Source organism: Rhipicephalus microplus, chromosome X, assembly GCF_043290135.1.
Source record: "Rhipicephalus microplus isolate Deutch F79 chromosome X, USDA_Rmic, whole genome shotgun sequence".
Taxonomy (NCBI): Eukaryota; Metazoa; Arthropoda; class Arachnida; order Ixodida; family Ixodidae; genus Rhipicephalus; species Rhipicephalus microplus.
The window spans coordinates 40,701,999-40,721,371 of record NC_134710.1 but is presented as its reverse complement, the minus strand read 5'-3'; the positions used below and the strand labels follow the sequence as shown (position 1 = coordinate 40,721,371).

Genomic DNA, 19,373 nt, shown 5'->3' with positions numbered 1-19,373 from the left:
ATGGCCTCCAAGATCAATCTGTCTGTGTACAATCTCGGACGTCTATAGTGGCTGAAGCTCAAATCATCGAGTGCAACCATGAGAGCTCTGCGAACGGCAGCATGTCGCATGAGTTGAGGAGGCAAGACAGAGCTGAAGAGGAGGGTGTGTACAATTGTCCGTGCGAATTGTTTGTTAATGCTCTAGTCTAAACGCTGACAAAATTTTAAAAACTTGTTTCAGGGCCCCTTCAACCTAGCTTGAAAATCATGCCTATTAAGGCAACCCTAACTCGCTTCAAACAGCATAGCACATCACCTTGAATTATGATAAAGTGTACCCTTGCTTATTTAATCTTTGCTTTCAGTGATCACTCAAAGCTGGATTTCTCTCCATCATTGCTACCCGATACCTTTTTTCTGCCTCCAACCTTTTGATTAACAACGCTATTTTTCACCATATCTCTTAGACTGGAAGCCGTATACTCGATGGTGAGTCTGCCAGTTTTTTTTTTCTGAACTGTGAGTCAATTCTCTTCTCATACAAATACCGGAACACTTTCTTTTCCTATTGTCTCTCTTGAATGTTCCTTGAATGTGCCTTATTCTCTCTTCACAATTTTTTCAAACCAAATCTCAAAATAGCTATCGACTTTATAGCCTACACATTTTTATTGTCACACTGCACCTGTTTTCAGGTGTAAGATAAAATATGTAGAATTGTGAAAAAAATTGTGTAGATGGGTGTAATTCTGACCAAGACGTAGGATATTTTCCTAAAATTGGTTGGCAACACTGGTGAGCACCCCCCCCCCCCCTTGGAAACCTTGTCCGCTACACATTCTGCAATTAAATTTCAAAGCTATAAAAAGGACTCCCTGTTTTTGAATAAATCAAAAAATACAATAAACACTAGCCGGTAAATTATTGACAATTCGGATTCACCAATAAACGCCAATTTTAAAGCTCATTTTCAACGTTCAAAGAATGTTTTAAAAGCTGAGAATCATGACTCCAAGGCGCACATCCCCATAAGTGGCAACTACCTCATAATGTATACCTGTGTTTTTTACAAGGAGCCTTAAGAATAATATAAAAAAACAACTGTTTTGTATTCAAGTATTTTTACTCGTATGTGTATGCGTGTTCAAGCCTTCCAGGCATACACTTTATGTGTTGGCATGTTTTGTGTTAAGATATTTTATTTAAGATATTGGAGTATTGTGAATAATACTGATAATATGTCCTTTAATTTTCCCCAAGAAAATGGGGGAGGCTGCGAGAAAAAGCTGAGAAGCAGGTTCACTAGCTCCTCCGCCTCACCCAAAAGTACACTTTGGCATGTTTGCAGCACTATACAACAAGAGCCTTATTAACAGGGTAAATCAAAAAGTGAAAAGATAGAAGCATGGTTATAAATAACAATACAAGGCATTTTTGTGGAAAAAATACATAAAAACCTACTGCAGCAACTTATAATGCAAACTTAAAATCCCATATTTCAGAGAATAGGAAATTTATGAGAAATTGAGAAATAAACTCCGATGAATGCTGAATTTTCTCCAAAAAGTAAACTCTGAGAAACACCCTCTGAAGTTAAGAAAAAATAAGCTTTGAAAACGCAGAGCTCTAGGTACAAACTATTGTGGATTACTGTAGCAGCACATGTAGAATATAAAAAAGGCACACTTAGAATATAAACTAGAGGTCAGTTATGATCTAGCAGGAATGACTCTTGCTAGAGTGAGCTTATGCTCTGCCGTTTATTATTTTAACACTGCTCTCTATAAAACAGTAGCACTGTCTATAGGTGTTTTTGGGGTCATGTACTGCATAAAATCAATCAAGCTTCCTGCATTGTTCAGATGGCAGTTGCCAAGCAAATTGGCACTTGTTTTGAAGTTGCGTAACCCTGAGTACCTTCACTAAATATATGTTGCCGAGTGCTTGATCATGCATTTGTGCCACTGTTACAAATATGTGAAAGTTTAAACTATGCATTTTTAACTATTTATTTCTTTGGAGTATATTGTGCCACATGATATCCATGCAATAATAGAGGCATGAACATAACAAATCACTCTAATGAAAAAGCATTCATGTCACACACTATGGGCACTAAAAAAAGATCAATAAAGACATCTCCAGGAATTGTTTCCAAAAAAACCAGTGAAGTCGCAGCCCACATTGCTAGCCAGTAATAGTGCAAAAACGGACGAGTGATGCTGTATGCCTGTCATTATTGAGCCTCCTTTCGTTTCAGAGGAAATGCTGTTAAGATAAATACCATCACATCAGAGGAAGCTCGACTAAATGACTACAAAGATGAAAAAAAAAAAGGAATACTACTTAGTGTGAAATATACTAGAAAGAATGTTAATAGGAACAAATCATCTGTTATGCTAGGAGGATGGCCAGGAGAAAAATCTGTATGAAAGTTCTACATACAATTTGGCAAAGGAGCTTGAGAATGACAAAAGCTGAGTGAGATGGTAGAGAATTGTGGTACAAAGGTACAAGCATTTGAAACATTGCACAGAAGGACAAAAAGACCAACCCCAAATGCCGATTATCACGTACTTGGAAGTTGCACATTGGTGGCAATCATTCTATTTCACTTCATAGTATTTGCGTTGTCCTTCTTATTCTTCTTGTATCTGTGCTTTGCATGCCTGTAAATGGCTGTAATGTTGGTCTGTTCATGTGAGCAGGGATCTGTATGCTTGGGGCAGTTTGGTGACCAAGGCTACTAACAAAATTATATGCCTTGAAGCACTTATAAGAATCGCATGTCTTTTTCCACCTCACAGGTTATTTTTTGAGACAAAGTTTGATTTAGCAGTCTCAGATGGGCCTGTTTGTGCAGCTGTTATGCTACATACACTGTTGTGCTCTATGAAATGGAACTTGTTAATGCATGGCCTGTTCTCTGTGGCGGCTGCCTACAGCACTTTCAAGTGACAACTCAAGAAAACGTGTGCTTTTGGCATCATCTATTTGCAAACAAAATAAAAAGTTATGGCTATTAGAAAAGCGCTGATAAATTACTTTCTCACTCTGGCCTCGCAATAGACGACGTTGCTAAGAATAGACCTACATTCTTTAGCTGTTGGTTGATGGTGCTGTGGGCAGCTGCCACAGAGCGCAAGCAATGTGCTCCCGTGTTACATTTCATATGGAACAGTGTACAACAGTCATCAAGGTGCAAAGATAAGGACTATCTGCCAAAACACTGCTAAATTTAGCATTTTGTCATCATGAAATCAAGAGTTTGACGGAAACTCGTCTGATTGGGAATACTTATGGCCAAGGTAAAAGGAATATGCCAACCGAATATGAAAATATGTTTAGGCTCTCGTGTGGTGCGAGCCAAAACGTATATATTGTGAACAAGGCTCCGTATGAGAGTCAAGATGCCTTTTGATTATTAAATTCATTGCATATTTAGTCGGAGCATTCCTTTTACTTTTTACCATTCGGACATCATGCATACAATTTTTTAAATGGCATATATGCAGTAATATCTCATGCTATTTTCTTAGAATATTAAGGACACAAAAAAAATGCTTCAGTTTTCTCAAGTATTAACAGCCCAAAGTACCTTACTTTGGCAAGGCAGTACCTGATGATTAGCACTTATTTAGAATGGATAATTTCTAAGATGTAGTGGTGCGCCATCTATTGCACTGCAGTGCTGAGCTCGAAAAAGGCTCTTATTATTCACTAGCTTTTCAATTTTCTACTGCCGCGTTGCGCATAGTTTATAGTTTTCACGCGAACCACTTATTTGCGGTATGACCGCCACATTTATATTTTCGTAGCATGATCAATGCTATCCCGACCTGCCTTAAACGGCGTTCTGTAGAAGCCCTTCGTGATCTCTCAATTAGTATTAATGTAACCACGTCTTCTTAGTAAATAGTTCTTCTTCAAGCACCAAGTAGTGTCATCACACTTATCAAACACAAAAGGTGACCGTCGCAATTACCACAAGTTGTTGCAAAAGGTTATCGCACGACAGCGTCACCCTGCGATGTTATAATGTCAAATAACGCACGTGACGTTCAAGTGCAAAATCCAATCGAGATACAGAAAGCATCGGCGGGTGGGATGGGGAATCAACACAGAAGACGATCACTTTCGAGTCCCAGTCCTGTCTCAGTCGTCTTAGGCAAACGCATAGGGGACCACGCAGCTTCCATGCTCGTAGTCTGGCACAAAGTCCACATTTCGCCACGGGCTGGTGAAGCATATGTTACTCTATGGGTGAAGTACGTTGAGTGGCCCGCGCAGTAAAGGAAGACGTTGTTGAGAAATAATGATAAATATGTTTCATAATAAAAAGTGCATTAAGGTTTTCGTTTTTTGAAACAACATGCAACGTGCTGAGAGAGGTAGAAAGCACCAAGTAAGTGTCCACGTGACAAATAACGCGTACATAAACTATTTTCGCATGTTTGACAATTGTAAAAACTATTTTGGCAACAATGCAATCACAAAAAACTGGCAACCCTGGTAAAATGTAATAAAGTATGGCAACACTGCACAAAAATTTGGCAACTACGAGTATTGTGTGGTTAAATTTAGTAACTTTTAATAACATTCTGGCAACCTAATTTGTTTGCCTTATTTTTAAAATAATCACACATTTAGAAACAAACATATACTTATTTCTATTTATTTACAACATTTTAAGCACGTTTTACAACTGAAAGTTTTTATAAACTTTTTTTAATGTAGGCGCTGTCATATTGTTAAGCCAGCGGCGCCGTCCTGGTCTGGCAACTCACTGCAATACTTTGCTATGCTCTGGTAGATGTCGCCAGTGCTCGCAGGCGGGTGCGCTTTTCTGCGGGCACTCACAACTTGTGAGTGCCCGCAGAAAAGCGCACCCGCCTGCGAGAGGTGTGCGCCGAGGCGGTTTTGACCGGCGGCGGCGTGGGGGTCGTCCAGAGTCGGCGGCGGCGGCGTTGTCGGCGCACGCCGGTTTTTTCATCGGCGGCGGCGTGCGGCCAATTTTCGTCGGCGGCGGCGGCGTCGGCGGCGCAGAAACCGAAACTGAAAATTCAAAAGGCTCTTCCGCCACAGGTTACTGAATTAGTGGAAATTCAGGAATTTTAATCCAAATAGCATAAATGACACTACACAGATGTGTCGACATCCCGATGAATGCAAAGCGTTTTGTAAAATAGTTTTTATGTCGCTTTCATGAAAAAATAACGCGTATTTCAATCTATGTCCATGTTCTACGGTAAATGTGCAGCACTTTGCTTTTTTTTTTTTAATTTAAGATGCATCAGTTTGTTGTTGTTGTTGTTGGCAACGTCATACTTCATGAAACCTTTTTTCATTGAACAATGAGCAAGCAGTGACGCACGTCACTCATTTCGCTTTTTCCGGATCTGATCTTACTTTTACATTGCACGCTGCACAAAAGAAGAAGCACCTCTGCTTCGAGTTTTCTTATTACGATTGCATGAAACCGCTTTTTTGAGTATCTGTCATGCTTTGAATGTAACTTTCCTTCAAACGAACCAAAATACCTACTTTTCACAATGTGAGAATCTTTTATGCAGCGGTATAGGATGCGGAAGGAGACAAATCTGCGCATTTATTCAACTAGTTCTCAGCGCGGTGTTCAATAAATGAAGTGTAGACATGGGCGTGGGCGAGGCGGGTGGTGCAAAAAGGACACTTGAACCCTTGAAGCTCCACCAGCACTTGCTACCCACTCTAGCGACACCAACACGACCTACGTACTCCCTCAGTCGTGATGCAAGTTGAAAGAAGGCTTTGCATCCCCCCAAGACAAAAGCCTGTCGATGGTCATATGTGCAAATGAGAGCAAATGCAATATTTGCTCAGATAGACAGCCCATACTGGTCACGAGCTGGGCGTCCGTTGACCACGCCTGCAGAGAACGTTGACTCCCCGACCCCTTTGTGTTTGGTTAGGGCAGGGGGACACCCCTTCCAAGTGGGCCCCATTAAAATTTCTCTTTAAAAACGTCACAAATAAGAATGCTTGATAAGTATGTCTAAAACATTCAACTTTTCAATGCTTTTTTGTAGCGTGTTCACGTGCTCAATACCCATAAGATGTGTAAGAAATCGAAATAGCAACTGCCACTCTCGACTTGTTCCGGAAAAGACACAATAGAACAATGCAATTACGAGTGCTGGGAACCTTTGTTCTTTTGTATATTTGATTTCTAGGCATGATTTGAATTCTTATATAAACAAAAATAAAACCTGCAACATATTAAAAAAAGGCTGCTCTTGCAAGATGTGTGTTGCAAGACGTGATTTTTCTAGACTTAAGTCTCTGCAAGGCACATCTGGTGTCACAAACTTGTAAGTGTCCCCCCCTTTTCCCCACGACATCTACCGATTCCCCCCCTCTAATAAAAAGGCACCAATGTGGGCCTCCGTAGGCCTCCGTGATTGCCTACTGGCGCGCGGCGGGCCATTCCGGTGGCTAGATCCAACAGTGGCGATTTCGACTTGCTTTATTGGAGGTGCTGAAGGATCAAGAAAAGGCCGATATTTGTAAATTTCTTGAGAGTTCAGTGATAGTTTTTCATGAATACCGTGGATTATTGGACCTCACTTTGTGTATAATGCTCCAATGAAAAAAAAAAATGGTTTCATCCTGTGTAACTGCAGAGTCAGAAGCCATCACATGTGCAGGCATCATTAAGCTTCTATATGACATTGCTAAGGTTCAGTACATTTGTACAAATAATTTTCGTTAATTGAACATTTTGAGTATAATCCTTGCTTGGGTTAGTATGTGTGAAACATAAATTTGAGATTTAAAATTATCATTGTGGGTTTCTGCAGCAAAGACACATTGATTAAAACTGATGACTCCGGAGCTACGGCAGAGGTAACATTCGTTCTGTTTTTTTCGGTTACGGTAACGGTAATGCGTTACCTTTTTTATGTATCTATATAACGTGGAGCCGTGAAACGTTCCCCTTTTTCTTATTTAAGGAACTAGTGAGGTATTTAGTTACTTTTTACTGTAACGAATACATCACTAAATAGACTTACAGGAGTGATGTCGGCCCACACCGTTAGTTGTTGCGGTCTACAGGCTGGCTGTAAACATTACATGGAGATATATTCCTTTCATCCAGAAGGGTTGATAATTAATGATATGCATATCATCCCACCGAAGCGTGCACTTCGTTTCGCTAAAGTTTACAGTCAACGTCAGTGCGGTCGTCACGCGGTATGTTTTAGGTAGAAACTTAGCCTTCTCAAAATACCCGAAGACGTCGATCCACCGTGCAACGCGTGGCCACCCGATGACGGTTCTGTATGAAAATGGCATCCACAGTGAAACATGTTGCATCTGCTGAAATTTTATCACAACATTATTATACTGCCACGCTCGCTTGTATTTTTATGTCACAGTCTTGCGCAAAGGCACTGCCGTAGTGGTTCAGTAGCTAAGGTACTCGGCTGCTGACCCGCAGGTCGCGGGATCAAGTCCCACCTGCGGCTGCTTTATTTTCGATAGAAGCGAAAATGCTGTAGGCCTATGTGCTGCGATTTGGGTGCATGTTAAAGAAACCCAGGTTGTCAAAATTTCCGGAGGCATCTCTCATAATCACGTGGTGGTTTTGAAACGTTAAACACCACATATTAATCAGTTGCCTTGCGCAAAGGAGGCTTGGCCGTCTGCGAACACTCTAGATTATTTTAGAATTTTCTGATAAGCTTGAGACACCTACGATATGGATGCTACGTGTATAAATGGCGACGTACCTTCGCGCAGATCATATTACCAACGACCAATGCTCTGATTACCGCTATCTGTGTAAAGCACAAATTTCGAGCACTTTGCACTTTCCTATGCACATGTTCGCTCAATAAAAAGTGTCGTCTTGAGCAACCCACGTACCATTTTCTTTGACGTCGCAACCACGCGGCAATACCGTAAGTGAAATGAGAACGCTGAAATGGTTGATACAAAACAGTGAGATGGGGCGTAAGTGCATGGCCAAGTTTTGTTTAAGATGCGTATACCACAAGCTATTGTCTTCTATAGAACCAATATGATGCGGATTTGTTAAAATACTGTGAAGTTGAATGTCAAGAAAGGAATAACATGAACTTAGAAAGAGACAGTGGAGACGAAAAGTGATAGGTATCGACGTAAAGTTTGATCGGTCGTTCCCCGCAAAACGTCCTAAACGTTTTGTCGACTATCTCAGGTGTATTCGAAAAAAAAAAAAGGTCGGGCTGATTTACTTCATTGAAATCAGTCTATCGCGAAAATTCTTTCGAGAGAAAAATATTTTTGGTGACCTATATGTGACTGAAATTTCAGCTATAGGCTGGGCCCTATATTGAGTCCTAAGATAAAAGCCTATTTACTGAGAGAGTCTATGTATAGGCTCTATTTATTTTGCCGACCTATGGTTTCGAATATTTAAAACCTCCCACTGTGGCGTGCCTTGGTGTCGTATTGACGTTCTGGCTTGTAAAGCCGAAAACTTTATTTTTCAAATTATAAACTGTTCATATCTCCCCCCCCCCCTCCACTCCCCGGCACTCGTTCTAGGGTTGGTCCTTTGATAAACACCAGTCACATATCTTTAAAGAAATGCTTGGATATCAACTATTCATAACTCTCATTTAAAGATGTGGAAATGAAATGACGTCACTAAATTACCTATGAGGTGAAATATTAACTTTAAAAGCCCAGTAAACGTGACTAAAAAGCTAATTCAACGCTAAAACAATGTAACCTTAGCTAATAATGTCACCCCACTTCTAAAACCTCATGCAATGTATATTGCATACCTGCAAGGTGCAGTTATTCGAGCGCTTTTTGCAGTGAAATTTGGCCATAGAGTTAATCTCGTTCATGGCAGTGCTATTTCTAAATTTGACGTTTGAATATCTAACGAGGCTTACGAGTTTCTTTCGGTGAAATCCGCGTTTTTTTTTTGGCGATGTAATTGAGCATTTTATGCATTGTGCTGGCACGAAGTTTATTGTAGATGATGCGTTTATAGAGTACACCGTTCAACGACTGTGGTGAAATAGAAACAGCAATTTATGTTCATTCATGCTACACAACTCTCGTGATATGCTCCCAGAGAACAGAAAAACGCATAACGAAGTACATTACTAACGAACGGAAGAATTAAATATTTCTCGGTCTTTTCATGTTGTTTCTGTAGTCCAATCTACAAACGTTCGTAATAAACGAGCATGACGGTACGAAGGCATGAAATTGGGTTCTGCAGCATGTTGTGACACATGGGCCACTCCAGGTCACCTTTATTACATGACATCGGAATCTACACTGAGCTTGATCTATGATTATGTACCTAATCAACGGAGAATAAGAGCTAAGCTCCGGATTCATTATTAATGTGGCTTCAAAGACGAGAAAACAGCATGATTCGCGAGCAATTGAGCGCCCGTTCTCTCTCTCTATTTCGTTGAACTGCTTGTGCCCTGAGATGCCACTTCAATTTCTTTTTGAATAAATGTGGCGATCTGGAAAGTTGTGAGCGCCAAACAAGGCGCTAACAAGAATGAGAGAGACAGGACGGGTGCCTGTGAACGTCACGTGGAGGCATTAGCGCTCGAAATTTCCCGATAGTAATGCGCCATCTGGCAGGATTTCAAGTTTTGTTACAATGTAGCGATGACACAGATCATGGGTTTTGTCATGTCATTTGCTACCAATTAAACAGTGGCTGCGTAATTTAGGTTACCATGAAAATTGTCGCGGCCATATTTCAAGAACGAAGGAGGCAGAAACGCACCGTTCATGCCATACGTGATCCTTCATCACTCGTGGAAATCAATTTATTCAAGCTGTAACGTGATTGAAGAATTCTGTTACTTCTCGGCAATCAAGGAGGCTTTTAATTCTCCAGTCTCTTTATGAGATATTGCTGCCATCTTTTTCCAACAGGCTTGCAGTTCTGTTGCACCGACATAGCAACACCCATGTTTTTGATGATTTTTTCATTCCCATTCAAAAACTTTTCTATTCATAGTCATTTTTGAAGCGCATAAGAACTGAATTCCTGTCGTTCGTCACCCGTCACTGCGTTCGTCCAGTACACACTGCAAAAGGCTTGATGGCAAAGTCGTTTTCTATGTTCATGTTCCTTGTACCCAACCTTTCGCGCTCTTTGTGCACATCAAGGAATTCAGAAAGACTACAATACAACCCAACGAGCTGTACACCGTGCTGTCGGGACTGGTATGCATGACGCAAATATGTTGCGAGTGGTCTCGCAGTGTTCTGCCATTGTGCTTCGTTCCCTGTTCCGTGAGCTCAAGTTTGGTCGACACGTGGCGTCGTTGCGGCGCCATTGGTGTTGTGTTTCCCGTGTCTTTTCTTATACACAGTGTTCTACGAAGAAATGCCTCTGTGTAGCCGCTGGTGCCGAGGTCACGGATTACGTTTTTGCTTCTTTCCTTCCGCAGCTGTGGTGACAATTGGTGGTTAGATTATCGGTTATTTCTTTACTTATTTTAGCTTTCTCGTTTAGCTAGTTTTCTGTATTCTTTTTTTTTTCGTGGGAATGACCATAGGTATCTGCGTACATGATTGCAGCTCCACATTTCCAAGTTGTACGACTCGGACTGCCCTGCCGATGGCCCCTATTCTCTTTCTGCTCTAGCAGCCATGACCGTCACGTTCTTCCAAACCTTCTCCTCCTACCTACTTCTAAACTATTTTCTCCCCTCTCACCTTTCCCTTCAAGGGACTGAGCCGTGGTCTCGCAAGGAAAGATAGTGTCTTTTTCTTTTTCTTCAACCACACATTCATCCATTCAGGGGAAGCTTGCATGCAGTAACTGGTTTGGAAAGCAGGTAAGGTTCGCGGAAAGTCACCTCACCTACCCTGATTTGTTCCGGGTCAACGCTCTCAAGGTGCGCCAAAAGAGGCGACAACACGAAAGTCATACTTCGAATTCTTTAGGGCTGTTGGCTCCCCTAGTCAAAAACTCTTTGGACACGCCTGACTGACTGACGGCCTAGGAAGAGCTGTCGGAAATCGAGGCAGCTTGATTTGTTCGACGTGCCACGAGACGCGCTGAATAATTAGCCGAGAGGTTGGGATTCGTCGTCAGGTATGTTTCCCACACTCTGTGGTGCTTTCAAGTCTTTCACTCCCCCACGCCCTAGCCTGCCTAGCGCTGCAGGTCCTATTCTGCACGTGCGATGCAACGTTATCGCACTGTGCTGTGTTGTGCGTATTATTGCATTATGACCTACGTTGTGCTTCTCTCTCGCCGTGTGACGAACTGAACGTGCATCCTTTTTATTTCCTGGGTAGAAAAGAAGGCAGTGTTTGACTTTCTCTCTATTTCTCCTTCTCTTTTTTTTTTATCTTTATTCGCTGCGCTGTGCTCCCTGCTGGGCTGCAGAAATTAGGCGCCTTCTTCTAACCATTACCCCCACCATTTGGGGGACGGAGATGAAGACGACAATTTCTTTGGACTGCCCTGATGAGCCAAGATCTCCTAGGAGACAAGACAAGACAAGACTGCCCTGGACTGAATGGACATGCAGTCTGTCCATTTACAGTGATCTGCAAGGCGGCTTTCCTGTAAGGTTTATTTTCTAGCCAAAAACTATCGTTCACAGACTGCTTTTCTCTCTCATTGTGTCTTTACCTCTCCGAATTCCAGTGAATGCACGTGAGTACAACAAAATGTCACCTCTCCAAATTCCAGCAAAGGCACGCGAGCACAAGATCTCAAAAAGGTGAATGGCAAAAACAATGTGAGCGAGAAAAGCAGTCTGTGAACGAGAGTTTATGGTTGGAAAACTAACCTTACAGAAAAGCTGCCTTGCAGATTATTGCAAACTGTCTATTGTTTTCTCCTGCAGAGAATTTTAGGAAGATCACGGCTTAAAACGCGAGCACCGAGACGCTCTGAACCAGCTCTCAGAAGCTCCTTCGAACACATCACGAGCAAGCAAAAGGGCACGGAGTTGTAAATATGAAAATGTGCAACATCACATCGCTTTTATTACGTGACATATTCGTTCTCCGCCGCATTCGCCCGATCGTATCCACATATAACTTTACCGTTTTATAGCGACGACACACCGTTGATTGCGGTCACGCCATTGAATGTCATTTAAACAGCGGTTGCATTATTTATTTGCAAATTACTTCTTTATAAAGTATGGTGAAGTAATTTATTATTTGGCCACCTGAGGAGCTTTCTAACTTGACTTGTTTTTTTATCAAGACTTGAATATAATGTTAAATTTTATTTGGTTGACTCTGAGCATTACCTTCGCAACAGAAGTACATCTGTCAGCGACAATCATTCTTAACCTCTCCCAGTGCCAGTAGGTCCGTTCAAGTTACGTGATGAAAACCAGTTTGCTGAACTATGTCATATATGACATGTGGCTCAAATGTCGGTCTCTGCATTTTTGATGAATCCAGCCGTCTTTTGTAAATTGTCTACTGGCAAGTTTTTTAAAATTTTGTTTTGTTCTTTTTAAAACTGGTGGTCTCAGACAAGCTTATTACGCCTCTTTTCACCACTGGATAGCCGTTGTTACGCGCGGCGCCTGGGCCGACGGGGGAGGGCCGCGTTCTTTGTTCATCAAACAAGTCACCGAAGGGCTGCCAGCCTGCTGTCCGCCGTGTACTGTCCATCTTAGCCGGGAAGTGAGGTGGCATTCCGACACCATAAGACGTTCGACGAGACGACCACAATGGTTTCTTGGTGTCACAGGTGCAGTGTGGTGGCCACGCCCTAATCAAAGACCTTGACTTGAGCGAGTGTGAGCGGCACCGTCAGAAATGGTGTGTGTGTCTCGTGATTCAACAGCGCATTCTGGACCGATTCCCTGATTAAGTCAAAACGTACACTTTATAGTGAGCCACCCAGCTCATTCGCAAGAGACCTTTCGCCCTGTCTGTACAGAATGTAATAAATACTCTGTTAAGTTTGCCATCTTACTCCTGAGTGCACATGCGTTTTCTTTTCTGTCTCTCTACACGCCCTTTCTTGCCCCTATTTCTCAACCCTCAGTGCTAGGCAGCAAACCGGATGCCAAGATAGGGTTAATCCCGCAGCCTTCCTTTCTCTCTCTTGCCATCTTACTGCCTTGGCATCTTCATCCCGGGTATCCAATGTCTTAAAAGGCCGGTACAAACAGACAAGTTAATAAAACAGATGGTGAATGTTTTCTGCAGCATGTTCAGACGCTGCATATAAGTGGTCATCCTAGAAAATTATCAACTTTAACACCGCAGACAGGTGCTGATATACCCTGAGTAGGTTCGAGCATGTATTATGCCTCGACGCTTTTAATCTTCATTAAACTTCTCCCTTTCGATTTCATCCTTCGGGGTTTTGTGTAGTTCTTCATTTAACGCCTAACCTCCATGTCCTTCCTCATTTATTCCTCCTCCTCCCTTCATCTAACGCGCTGCATTCGTGCTGCACTGCTACCACTTCATTTTTTCTTTATGTACGCCCTGTTTCGGGCATAATTATAGGCTGCCATCTTGGACTGATAATGATGCCGTTTTCCATCCGTATGAATATTCGAATTGTGCTATGGCGAACTCGCACGCATCAAAACGCTGGGCCATTACATTCAACGTCGTATCACCATAATCATAGCTAATTACTACACAAAAACAGATAAGTTGCTTCTAAGCCTAAGATGGCAGTGTCTATGCTTTACTGTAACTGTTACATTTATTTTTTGTCAATTTGTCCAATATGTCAGTTCATGCAGCGGCCGTCGAACTCGTTCCGCTGTTCATAGTGGTACTCTCGGTCTCTGAAGCTGGATGAAGATAACTAAGAAGCCTGGTTTTTACTGGCTACATAAAATGTGAAACGAAGCTATAAATCACGGTGAAAAAGAAGACAAATCTGGGAAAAGTCAGTACTGGCGCATAAATGGCGCGCCGATTGCGCCGATGAAAAACGTCGGCGGCGGCGGCGCGCCGATCAGTTCGCGTCGGCGGCGGCGGCGCAGCGAAAACTTTTGGCGTCGGCGCGCCGACCAGTCGGCGCACACCTCTACGGAGGAAGGAAGTGCTATGGAGGAAGTTCCTCCATGATGCCCACAACGTTGCCAAGGAGTGTTTTCGCTCTGCACATGCACCAGTATTCGTCCGTACCTAGGAAGAGTTTTTTTTTTTTTTTTTTTTGGGGGGGGGGGGATTTTTTGATCTAAGGATTTTCGATGGTAGCGTCGTTGACGTTGTTACATCGCAGCCGAGCAGAGTGTACTAGTACTAGAAGAATTCTAGTACACTGTACCGTTGTATTTCCATCGGTTGTCATCAACATCGCCTTATCACGTGGTAAAATTATGGCCAATGGCAGATTGACACGGTTGAAGTGTGGTGCGTTCAAAAAAAGGCTCACGGTGGCGTCCTCTGTGGCTGCTTGTAGTTCTGTTTTCTAGGTGTGCGTGCTGCAAGGAGCTCATTTTAGCGGTTTCATATCATGGACTTCATTTCCACGCGTCCCATGGCTACGAAAAGGCTGGGTAACCAGCACATCCAAGTTTTCGTGTGGTGCCGGTAAGCTTACGACCGTTTCTGTTGTTCGTAGCGCGTCTAAATCCGTTATCGTGATGTAGGGAACTGCAAAACTAAGACTTTTTAACGTTGCGTTCGTTGTCAACAGCGACTTGTGGGATAACATAACTTTAATGTTTCCGCACTGAAGGTTCTACAACGACTGCCCCTGAATCGGGGCACACACCAGTTTTCTTGCTTATTTTGGGCGAGAGTGTTCTTATCGCCGGCGCCCGTGTTTGGAGGCATCGCCACGACGCGCAGAAGCGGCGCCGACCTGTTTCGAGGCACGGCGCCATGCTCCCGACCGGGTTGCAGAAATTAGGTGCCTTTTCTCATCTTCTAACCACTACCACCACCACCTGTTTCGCCACCCTACCCCCCCCCCCCCCCCCCCCCACGCAGATAGGAGCCGTCAGGGTTGAAGAGGTTTGGGGACCCGCACCTGGCGTCCAAGGCGGATGGTGTAGGGTGCGAGTCTAGTTGTTGCGGGCTGTTGTCGGCGAATTACGGGAGGCGTGCGGGGGTTGGTAGGCTCCTGGGTAAAAGATGTATGATGGCTTTATGTGGTCGATGGAAACCCGTACATCCTTTCCACTGATTTGCAGGGTGTCGCGGAGGAAGGCATGCGAGCATGTTGCCAGGTCCTTAAACACGAACTGGGTCGGCTTGGTGTGGCGAGTCGCTGGTGAGGGGCGCAGCGCGCCCATTGTGCGACGAAGTCTGCAGGGTCCGAGCTGATTACATCAGAGGTCGGTGCGGAGAGGAGTTCTCCAGGTAGGCGAAGCGGTTCCCCGTAGACGAGTTCCGCAGGCGTGGCTTGAATGTCTGGCTTGAAAGTTGCGCGCAGACCGAGAGCGACGGCGGGAAGAGCTTCGAGCCAGATTGAGTGAGGGTGGCACATGATGGCTGCCTTGAACTGCCGGTGAAACCGTTCAATCATCTCGCTGGCGCAAGGGTGGTAGCTAGTTGTCTGTGAACGCTCGAACCTGGTGGAGAGCCCGAGGAGCCTGAAGAGTTGAGATTCGAATTGCCTTCCTTTATCGGTGGTGACTCGACGAGGAGTGGCCCCGCCGCGGTGTTCTAGTGGCTAAAGTACTCGGCTGCTGACCCGCAGGTCGCGGGTTCGAATCCCGGCTGCAGCGGCTGCATTTCCAATAGAGGCGGAAATGTTGTAGGCCCGTGTACTCAGATTTGGGTGTACGTTAAAGAACCCCAGGTGGTCGAAATTTCAGGAGCCCTCCACTACGGCGTCTCTCATAATCATCAGTAGTTTTGGGACGTTAAACCCCACATATCAATCAATCAATCAATCATCGACGAGGAGTGCCGAAGCGTGAAACCCAGCTGGAGAAGAAGGCTGATGCGACGTCTTCTGCGGTGATCCTTTCGAGCGGCCACACCTCGGGCCAACGAGTGTAACGATCGATGGCGGTGAGGCAATAGCGGTAAGGGCCGGGTGGTGGGAGGGGGCTAATGATGTTGATGTGGACGTGCTGGATCCGTTCCATCGGAAGGGGGAATTCTCCAGTGGCGACGTGACGTGCCGGGTGATTTTGGCGTGCTGGCATTGAATGCATGTGCGTGCCCAGGTGCGGCAGTCCCGTTGCATTGAGGGCTACGTATACCGATCAGTCACGAGGCGTGTAGAAGCTCGGATACCGGGATGACTGAGGTTGTGTAACTGGTTGAAGAGGCTTTGGTGATGCAAAGAAGGAACGTATGGTCTCACTCGTCCTGTTGATATGTCACAGTAGAGAGCGTCCGTTGACCCAGGGATGGTAACTTTTTGAAGTTGAAAGGAAGAGCCATTCTCGAGAAGCTGCTGGAGTTTAGTGTCCGTTTTCTGAGCTTCGGTGAGGGCGTCGGTTGTAACGGTTGGTAGCTCGACAGCCGAGACGCGAGAGAGTGCGTCGGCGACCACGTTTTCCTTTCCGCTGATGTGGCAGATATCTGTGGTGAGTTGAGCGATGGATAGCTGGTTCTGCTGGACCGGTGGAAGTTTTTCGTGGCGTTGGGAGAAGGCGTAAGTGATAGGTTTATGGTGGGTGTATATGGTGCAGTGCTGTATCTCGAGGATGTGGCGAAAGTGTTGTGCTTCGTAGATGGCTAGGAGCTCTCTGTAGTAGGCTGGCCAGGTCGTCTCCGCAGGGGGCGAGGTTGCATCGCCGATGCTGCCAGAAGGCGAGGGCGGCTTCGGGGAAGAGAGTTTCTTCGAGAAAAACGCCAAGGGGCGCCAGTTGTTTCCCACACGCTGCATGAGAGAGGCTCCGACGGAGGTGCTAGAGGCGTCTGTGGAAAGACCCAGGGGCGCCTCTGGCTTGGGATGGGAGAGCAGCGTAGCGTTGCAGTCTTTGAACGCTTGCGTTAAGGCTGGGGTACAAATGACAGGATGGTTGCCGCGGTGGCCGGCCAACGCATCATAGAGAGGGGCCTGATATGTGGCCGCTTTAGACACGAAGCACCTGTAAAAGTTGAACATGCCCAGGAAACGGTGGAGGTCCTTCGCTGTGGCAGGCAGCGTGTAATTTTGCAGGGCCAGGATGCGGTCAGGCAAGAGTCTAGTTCCTCCTGAAGAGATTTCATGGCCAAGAAACGTGACGACGGGGACGCCGAGCGTGCTCTTCTGAACGTTTATGAGTAAGCCGTGTTCGTCGAGACGCTGGAACAGTTGACGAAGGTGTTGGCGATGTTTTGTTGCAGGAGAAGATCAAGATGTCGTCTAGGTAGACGAAACAGAAGTCCAGGTCGCGGACGACGTCGTTGTTGAAGCGTTGAAAGGTTTTTCCCGCGTTGCGGAGACCAATTAAAAAAACTCATGAAAGGGAATTCGAATAGACCGAAAGGGGTGATAATTGCGGTCTTTGGGATGTCATCCGGGTTTACAGGAATTTGTGTGTAGGTCTTTACGAGGTCCACCACTGAGAAGAAAGTGCTGCCGTCTAAGCGGTGTGTAAAGTCCTGTATATGATGGACGGGGTACCTGTTGGGGACGGTGCGGGCGTTGAGGGCGCGACAATCTCCGCAGGGGCGCCAGCCATTGGTCTTATTTGGTACCAGATGAAGCAGTGGGGCGTAAGGTCCCTCCGAGCGGCGGGCAGTACCTTCGCAGAGCATGGCTTCGAATTTGGCCTGTGCGATTCGTAGGTGGTCCGGGGCTAGCCGACGGGCGCGGCATGAGACCGGGGGGCCGGGAGTAGTACGAATGTAGTGCACGGTGGAGTGGCGCACCTCTCGCGAACGCCCGCTAGGTCGAGTCAGGTCGGGAAATTCTGCGAAGATGTCATGGTATGGCGACTGGTTCCCAATGGTGAGTGCCTTGACGTTAGGCTGTTGGGTGGTCGCACGTTGGCCCAGTGTGAAGAGGCCTGTTTTAGCGTCGATAAGTCGGCCATATCGGCAGTCAGGTAGAAGATTGTAGTACGCCAAGAAGTTGGACCCGATGATCGGCTCTGCGACGTCGGCGATGACGAAATTCCATGGAAAATCTCGACACAGGTCTTTGAAGTTGACGTTAAGGCGGAGCGAGTCGTAGGTCTTGATGGTCGAATGGTTTGCCGCGCTGAGCTCAAAAGACGTGCAAGGACGCTTGTCACGCAGGAAGGTTCAGGGAAAGCAACAGATGTCGGAGCCACAGTCGACGAGGAACCGCCGCTTTGTGACTTGGTCGGTGACGAATATGTGACGACCTCTAAGTTGGCAGCTCGCGGCCGTCTCTACGGGCTTCCGTTGAAGTTTCCCTGACGTCCAGCTGAGCAAGGTGGTTGACATTTTCGGGCTTTGTCCCCGAAGCGGCGATGGTAGTAGCAGGGGCCGTTATCATTTCCGTGCGATAAAGCGGCGTTGTTGTCTTGGCTTTGGGAGCGTTTTTGTGGATGCAGCTTTGGGCTTTGATCCAGGCGCCTTTGAATTGAGTCCAGCTGACGGGTGATTTCGTCGACACAGCGTGCAAGCTCGCTGCTGGACTGTCGGGTGTCAATGGCGTTGACGGTGAAAGGCGATGCCGGCAATGAAATCTCGACGACTTGACAGTGCTCGCTTTTACTGCATGGATGCCAACACTATTAGCAGCAGAACGAAAGTAGCGGGCGCCAAGGCAGCAGCAAAGGCCATTGAACCATTTTCTGCTAGTTTGGTTGAATTGGAGCCCGCTAGATGGCACCATCTATCCAGCCTAACCAAGCAAAAACGGAACTTTCGAACCACTCATGTCATTTCTCATAGTAACGCCAAGCGGTTCTTTCTATAAATCAAGCAGGAACGAACAAGCAGCACTCTATTAAGTCTCTTGATGCACAGAAGGTTTTTTTATTGCAGTGGTTCGAATATTAGTGAACAATTATAGTCGGACGCTAGCGCATCATCGAGATGATTTTCGAAATGTCCCACTTGCGGGGCACGTCGTGTGATATATTTAGCTTGAATCCTCATTAAGTAGGGCACTGCTGTTGATAATATTGCCGTTTTAGATGTTGTCATACATTGTTTTCTCTCTGACAAATTACTTGCTTTTAGTGGTCCCTCTAAGACAATTGGAGATGTAGTTTCTTTTCTACTTGAACACCACTGGAATTGCCTGGCTTCCTATTGCCTTCTTATTCTAAGCTTATCTTTTTTAACCCATGTGCACATAGAATTTAATTGTTTTTTTTTTTCTACTAATGTTTGGCTGTATCGTGGAATGGGAATAACGGAAGTGAATAATTGCTGATCTCTCAATTGCACTGCCTATCTGGCAACCATTTAGGAAGGAGGAATAGGAAAGAAGAATAAAAGAGTGAGCCGACGGCAGTCATCCAAGGTGGGCACATTCCTACTCCACGATTTTATGGGCCCCTA

At 45.2% G+C, this 19,373-nt stretch overlaps 1 protein-coding gene across 6 annotated transcripts in view; it reads left to right on the top strand.

Moving 5' to 3' along the window:
• The first annotated feature begins 6,660 nt into the window (after positions 1 to 6,660).
• The window catches only part of LOC119175840 (kinesin-like protein Klp61F), a 32,320-nt gene continuing 19,607 nt past the window's right edge, over positions 6,661 to 19,373 (top strand). For 2 of the 6 annotated variants that reach the window (XR_012886638.1, XR_012886635.1), the window contains exons 1-2: positions 14,345 to 14,537; positions 19,282 to 19,335. The gene's annotated coding sequence lies outside the window, so the exon portion shown is untranslated. Of the gene's footprint in view, positions 6,867 to 14,338; positions 14,538 to 19,281; positions 19,336 to 19,373 lie in introns of those variants that run through there. The other 4 variants (XR_012886637.1, XR_012886634.1, XR_012886636.1 and 1 more) reach the window with 3 other exon arrangements.